Raw genomic sequence first — 6,868 nt, forward strand, 5'->3', positions numbered from 1 at the left:
GTTCCAAATCGAGGGTATACTACCCCCTTAAGGGGCTAGTATACCCTCGATTTGTAACTAGAAAATACCTAGAATCTTACTAGATTTTGGGTCGAAAATATGGGTTTGCGCCCAGACGTTGATTGACCTTATTAGAACAAATTGTGGGCTGTGTGAGGGCTCATTCGAAAGAGGAAGGTTAGACGCAGCGCGCTTTTCTCACGAGGTTAACGAGATTATGTTTATATCTAATAATATGATGGCCCAAAGTCGAGAAAAAATCTAGGAAAAAATCCCGCAGATTTCAATGCATTTTCTGTCTCTAATAGACTTTTTTGACTTATGAGATGAGAAAAGCGCGCTGCGTTGAACCTTTCTCTTTCGAATGAGCCCTCACACAGCCCACAATTTGTTCTAATAAGGTCAATCAACGTCTGGGCGCAAACCCATGTTTTCACCAAAAATCTAGTAAGATTCTAGTTCCTTTCTAGTTACAAATCGAGGGTATACTACCCCCTTAAGGGGGTCAGGCTGGTTTTCAGTTAGTGTCCTTATTTGAGCAAATTTGGGGCTGGGTGAGGGCTCATTCGAAAGAGGAAGGTTCACCGCAGGGGGCTCTGGTCATGAGGTTAACGAGAATATGTTTATATCTAATAATATTAGTGTCCAAAGTAGAGTAAAAATCTAGGAAAAAACCAGCAGATTTCAATGCATTTTTCTGTCTCCAAAAGACTTTTTGACTGATGGGATGACCAGAGCCCCATGCGGTGAACCTTCCTCTTTCGAATGAGCCCTCACACAGCCCAAAATTTGCTCAAATAAGGACACTAAGTGAAAACCAGGAAACCCATGTTTTCGACCCAAAATCTAGTTAGATCCTAGTAAATAGCAAATATCTAGCAAATAACTAGAATCTTACTAGAAAAATGGCTCGAAACATGGGTTTCCTGGTTTTCAGTTAGTGTCCTTATTTGAGCAAAGTTTGGGCTGGGTGAGGGCTCATTCGAAAGAGGAAGGTTCACCGCATGGGGCTCTGGTCATCCCATCAGTCAAAAAGTCTTTTGGAGACAGAAAAATGCATTGAAATCTGCTGGTTTTTTTTCCTAGATTTTTACTCTACTTTGGACACTAATATTATTAGATATAAACATATTCTCGTTAACCTCATGACCAGAGCCCCCTGCGGTGAACCTTCCTCTTTCGAATGAGCCCTCACCCAGCCCAAAATTTGCTCAAATAAGGACACTAACTGAAAACCAGCAAACCCATGTTTCGAGCCGTTTTTCTAGTAAGATTCTAGGTATTTTCTAGTTACAAATCGAGGGTATACTACCTCCTTAAGGGGGCCGGCGCGACCGTGCAAGAGTGCGTGGGCACAAACACATCGCTAAATTCGCATATACGTATATGCAATTACAAGGTTTACGACTTTTCGAAATTACGCTTCAGCATTGCAAGGAGTAGTTCAGAATTGGTCAATTATGATTCCTAAAAGTCAGATACAGGTCGGTACGGTGCCCAAAATGCATATTTTTACGTTATAGAGGAATAATTTGTAATATTCGGCTGAGACAAATAACAATTCGGCCTGTCACAAACGACAATACAGCACCTCGAGGTTCCGAAATTTTGCACTAGTAGCATGACAATCTGGTTCCGAAATTTGACGGTTAGACGTTACAAATGTTCCAATAGAATATGGCTGATAATGCAGGTCGTACGTTATACCGTTATACCACCGACGAGATATAGGAATAGACCTGACACCCAATGCATTTTGGTGTCCGTCGGTATTGGGTTCCTAGCACCCCATTTCCTATATCTCGTCTGTGCTAACACCCCGTTACCATTCAGTGTCAACACCTGTCAACACCTCTATACATAGAATTAGAGAGATGTATTATTCTTATTTCTAGGGACACAATATTTATAGCCGGGTTAATAGCAAATTATGGATATAATTTAAAGAAAATTATTGCTATCACTGGCATTTTAAGGTGTCGGTACTTCAGATTCCTATGGACACCAAGTCCCATAAGGTGTCAGGTCTATTCCTATATCTCGTCGGTGGTTATACCATTATTAGAGTAATTTATAATATTCGGCAGATATTGCCTGTCCAACTGGCCTGTCACGAGGCAACCGAAGTTAGCAAGACGTCAGAAGATAGCCGCTTCGCGTACCAGTGTTTTTGTTCAATAAATTTAGTATTTGCATGGACGATGGACACTGTATTATCGATGGACAATATAATATCGACCTGCATTATCAACCGTATTCTATTGGAACATTTGTAACGTCCAGCCGTCAAATTTCGGAACCAGATTTTCATGCTACTAGTGCAAAATTTCGGAACCTCGAGGTGCTGTATTGTCGTTTGTGACAAGCCGAATTGTTATTTGTCTCCGCCGAATATTACAAATTATTCCTCTATAACGTAAAAATATGCATTTTGGGCACTGTACCGACCTGTATCTGACTTTTAGGAATCATAATTGACCAATTCTGAACTACTCCTTGCAATGCTGAAGCGTAATTTCGAAAAGTCGTAAACCTTGTAATTGCATATATGTATATGCGAATTTAGCGATGTGTGCGTGTGCCCACACACTCTTGCACGGCCGCGCCGGCCCCCTTAAATTATTATGTTGGATGTGTCTTATCATGATTATTAATGTATATTTTTTCAGATTTTACAGACTTTGCGAACAGGTTTTAAAAAATTGGAAATTACCAAAAATGCGGAAAAATGCATATTCCTACTGAAGTTTGGGAAATATCAGGTATATCAAAATTCAATAATGAGATATTGTTGAAACAATCGTTTTTAATTTTTTTCAGAATTTTTTATATAGTGCATCGTACTTAAAAAAAATAAAAATAACCTTTTCCGATATTTCTTTACCTTTTGTAGGTGTATTATGTAATAGTGAACATGCTTGTATTCAGAAAAATAAAGTACAAACTCAAAAAAATGCAATGCTCTTAAAAAAATAATTTTAAAAATATTTGATTTACCTATATTTCAATATATGAACAATACTTCCAGCAGATACGATTAGTGCAGACGGCAAAGTCTCCCGCTGCGAATCGAATCTCCGGCCCTGGATCGAATCCCACACCGAATGATTTTCTTTTTCGTTAAACACTTTTTTTCTTTTTTTTAACCATATAATAGTTGTAGAGATATATTAAATATATTTTTCAAAGCACCGATCTCACCGATGCGAGAAGATAGCTTACTCGCACCGAAGCGAACGGCTTACACGAAACGAGCAATGTATACAATGTGTCTGATGTGTAGCCGTGAAATGAGTTTTATATTAAAGTTTCCAGAGTACATAACTCGTTTATATTAATATGTTAGTTGTGTCCCATCGTAATTATTAATGCATATGCTTTTCAGATTTTCGAATTATGCGAACGTCTTTAAAAAATTGCATATTTTAAAACATCGAAAAAAATGCATATTTCCTATTGAAGTATGGGAGATACCAGTTTTATAAAAATTCAGTAATGGAATATTGTCGAAATCATTTTTCTTAATTTTTTCAGAATTTTATATATACAATATATGTATTTATAGTGCAATGTGTACTTAAAAAAAAATAAAAATCAACTTTTTCGATATTTCTTTACCTTTTGTATGTGTATTATGTAATATTGAACATTTTTAACAAACGTAAAAATGCAATATAAATATTGCTTTGACAATATATTTGAAATATCACTACAACAATTATATGGTTAAGAAAGAAGAAAAAAAAGTGTTTAACGAAAACGAAAATCATTCGGTGTGGGATTCGATCCAAGGCCGAAGATTCGATTCGCAGCGGGAGACTTTGCCGTCTGCACTAATCGTATCTGCTGGAAGTATTGTTCATATATTGAAATATAGGCAAATAAATTATTTTTAAAATTATTTTTTTAAGAGTATTGCATTTTTTAAAGTTTGTACAATATTTTTCTGAATACAAGAATGTTCACTATTACATAATACACCTCCAAAAGGTAACGAAATATCAAAAAATTGATTTTTGTTTTTTTTAACACCAAACCTACCGAGCACTAAAAACTCTATTTATTTACATTTCGTACAATTTTTATTACAATATGTGTTTGGATAAAGAAGTTTATCGAATCAATAAACTATATGTAGTACGATGCACTATATAAAAAATTCTGAAAAAAATTAAAAACGGTTGTTTTAACAATATCTCATTACTGAATTTTTATATACCTGGTATCTCCCAAACTTCAGTAGGAAATATGCATTTCTTCGAATTTTTGGTAATTTCCAATTTTTTAAAACCTGTTCCCACACTCTGTAAAATCTGAAAAAACATACATTAATAATCACGATAAGACACATCCAACATAATAATTTAAACGTGGCACGGCGAGAACTTCAATGTCGTATTACGCTTGAATTTATTTCGGATCAATTCCTTCATGTATGCCGTTCGTTTCGTACGAATCGCACGCTCGCCACAGTGCGCCGAACCATTGACAAAAATCGAAAAAGTCACTGCTTCATATCGATTTAAAACTATGTTCATACTATGTCAAAATAAATCAGTTTTTGAGAAAAAGATAAAGAAAATTCAGTAGGAAATTAGTTACAAGCAAATCTGTACGCGAATTTTAGGAAGATCAAATAGTAGACGTTTGTTGTTCAATTAACACAGATGTACAAAGCGTATTTGTTAAATTTTCAATATAGGTCCACATAAAGAAGTTGTATAATGCAACTTTTAGTATTTCTTCCACAATTCCGATCAGTTGCTATTTATGAAAAAAATGTAATTTAAAACGAAGTTTCAGTTTCGGAAGAACTGAACTGCGAATTCATATATCTACTGAAAACCACCAATAAAACAAAATTTTGTTTATAAATATCGTTTTTTAATGTTTAAATAAATACTATATTTATAATAATATATTGTGATTGCTCTCAATATAAATAAAAAAACCCACTTTGTTTCATGTCTCTATCATAAACAGAACAAAAGTTATTGAATTTTGTCCAAGAAACAGGCATTCCGGCGCACTGTGGATCGGTGCGAGCCTAGTGATGGGCACTATCGACTAAATTCAACTATCGACTAGTTACTACCCTGATAACCAGGCCTGCCGTGGGTAGATCCTACCTAGAGCTAAGAATTGGCCCGTTCCGAGCTGCGTTACGCTTCGAGTTGCTCAAGGTGGGATTAACTCGATTTTTGCCTGGGATTCTCCGCGCGTATTAGTAGCTATTTTTGCCGTCTAATAGCGGAGGGCAATAGTCGAAGGCAAATTGAAGGCAGCCGGCCGGCCGAAGCTGAATTTGTTTAAGAGGGCAGTACCGTCGCGTCGTACTGATGTGATGATGTGATTGGCGAATATAATAACAGATCTGGGCGACGCTGGCTCGAAAAACACATGTTGCTGCAAGTTGCAGCCATTTGCAGCCTGTTGCAGCCTGCAACTCCTTTGTCGGAGTGGATGACGTGGGGACTGGAACTGTCTTACTGAGTGTAATTGAGTGTTACTGAGCAAGAGAAGGTGAGAAGCAAAGAGGATTAGTCAGGATTAGTCCTCTTCAGTCCTCTTTGGTGAGAAGCAGCAACAGCAACATGTATTTTTCGAGCCAGCGTCGCCCAGGTCTGTATAATAAGACAATCCTCTTTTCAACCATTTTCAACCAAGAAGAAATGCGGTGAGAGCAGCACTGTACTCGAGCGATTCACGGGAGGAGTTACGAAGAAAAGCTGATCTTCCAGAACCTGTTTATCAGATTTGTCCTGCAAATCATCTTCTGTGTTCGCGCAAGTCAAGGTTTGTAAAAATTTGACTAATAGTTGACTAATAAAGAAAAATAATCAAACTAAATGAAAAAATATAATATTTATTATTTCCTACTTCATTCATTTATTATCCCTTCTGATATTGAGTAGTCTGAATTTAAAATTATTAATTTTAAATTGTCAGTAAAAAGGACGAGTTCTGTGGTGTATATATATGTATTTGGTACAATAGAAATTTGTCCCCCACTCTCTTCGGTGCTGACATCTGCCACATTAGTGCGAACTACCCTCACCGACGATGCGGCCCTGTAAAACGACATTACCCAATCACATCAGTAGACGCGACGGTACTGCCCTCTTAAACAAATTCAGCTTCGGCCGGCCGGCTGCCATCAATTTGCCTTCGGCTATTGCCCTCCGCTATTAGACGGCAAAAATAGCTACTAATACGCGCGGAGAATCCCAGCCAGAAATCGAGAATTTGGTTATCAGGGTATTTAGTAACTACATACTATCGACTATTTAGTCGATAGTTTTCAGTCGACTGAATTTGGCTTATTTGACTGAATTGCGTTACTGGTTCATGTACATTGCTCTCCATATTCGATGAAGTTTTCATGACACTCAGCTTTATTATACAGGGTGTTTACCTAAAGGTGGGAGAAAATTTAAGGGGTGGTTCTCGACGATAATATAAGACGAAAATGAAGAATAAAAAAATTGCGATTTCTGCTTCGTTATTTAGTTATTAATAATTAAAAATCCGCCTAAAATGCTGCAACACTTCTAACAAAAGGATACGTTGCGTACGTCAGACAGGCGCGCGACAGTCTCGTATCAAGTGGCAAACGCATGCATACCTTGGTTCTCATTTGGGGCCCCAGCGAGGTGAAAATGTTTAAAAAATCGGTGGACGACATTGAACCTACCTACTCGTTAAAATCCACAAGGGCATTTTTAATATCCGCCCTATGGAATTATCGAGTAGAAGTGGTCAATGCCCTTTCACTTTTAAATTCTTCTCACACATATCCACAAATCCTTATCCTGCACTATAATTGTTCATAAGACCGTACCTAATATACTGGAATAAACGCTCTAGC

The 6,868-nt window shown here is 37.1% G+C and overlaps 1 long non-coding RNA gene across 1 annotated transcript; it reads left to right on the plus strand.

Annotated features, from left to right (window-relative positions):
* Positions 1–5,336: 5,336 nt before the first annotated feature.
* On the plus strand, positions 5,337–5,858 carry LOC143211845 (uncharacterized). Its single transcript, XR_013009553.1, has 2 exons — positions 5,337–5,573; positions 5,671–5,858. It is a non-coding gene; the product is annotated as an uncharacterized LOC143211845 (long non-coding RNA).
* Positions 5,859–6,868: the final 1,010 nt, after the last annotated feature.

The sequence above is a fragment of the Lasioglossum baleicum genome, chromosome 9, assembly GCF_051020765.1.
Source record: "Lasioglossum baleicum chromosome 9, iyLasBale1, whole genome shotgun sequence".
Lineage (NCBI taxonomy): Eukaryota > Metazoa > Arthropoda > Insecta > Hymenoptera > Halictidae > Lasioglossum > Lasioglossum baleicum.